Here is an 874-nt window from a genome sequence, read left to right on the forward strand (position 1 = left end):
TCACGATTTGTAGTGTACTCTCACCTCTTCTTCAAAAAAACTCTAATGGCCATTTAGACCAGGGGGAGTTGTACTCTTGCCTCTATTTACAAACAAAAAAAAACTGTAATGACCTTTTATACTAGATGGAGTTTACATGTTAGGGTTTAGAATTTAGTCCCATATCGTTTGTTTTTTATTAACGGAGTGGAACTAGTGCTATAAAAGAAGAGGCTATGACACTTTCTCATTCATACCTTTCTCGGCCTTTTGGCTAAGATCAAGTGTAGTATCTGTTCTTATCAGTTTAATATCTGATACGTGGACCATTGGTTCACTATGATATTAAATTAATTTTTCTTTGGGGAGGGATCTTTACAGTAGCTTGCTATTGGATCCTTTGCGTGTCATCCCTATGTTGCACTATTGTAGGTGTTCGGCGCACCCGACCAAGTTAAATTAAAATTTTATATTAAATTAAGTTTATTTTTAAATTATTAATTACAATCTATGAAATTAAATCTTAAAATTTTATATATTTAAAAATAAATACAAAACACATAAAATAATTGAATTTAATGAATAAGAAATTTTAAAATTAGAATGGAATAAATTGATGTTTTCTTAGATGAAATTTTGAAATAATTTAATTAAAATTTTAAATTTTATTAAGTTATTCAATTTAATCGAAATAACTTAATTAGTGTTTTTTTTATTTGGTAAGAAAAAATGATTTTTCTCCGCCCAAGAAAAAATATATCACTTATCAAACACCTGTATCACTCGAATACCAATTAATTCGGCTGGAAGCAATGATTTTATAAAAGTTCGGCTTGAAGCAAAAATTTTATAAAAAAAAATTAATTCGAACCTAACCCCAATCTGAATACAATTC

The 874-nt window shown here is 28.0% G+C and overlaps 1 non-coding gene across 1 annotated transcript; it reads left to right on the forward strand.

Annotated features, from left to right (window-relative positions):
• Nucleotides 1-232: 232 nt before the first annotated feature.
• On the forward strand, nucleotides 233-429 carry LOC122044726. Its single transcript, XR_006129741.1, has one exon. It is a non-coding gene; the product is annotated as a U2 spliceosomal RNA (small nuclear RNA).
• The last annotated feature ends 445 nt before the right edge of the window (nucleotides 430-874 follow it).

Source organism: Zingiber officinale, chromosome 2A (genome assembly GCF_018446385.1).
Source record: "Zingiber officinale cultivar Zhangliang chromosome 2A, Zo_v1.1, whole genome shotgun sequence".
Taxonomy (NCBI): Eukaryota; Viridiplantae; Streptophyta; class Magnoliopsida; order Zingiberales; family Zingiberaceae; genus Zingiber; species Zingiber officinale.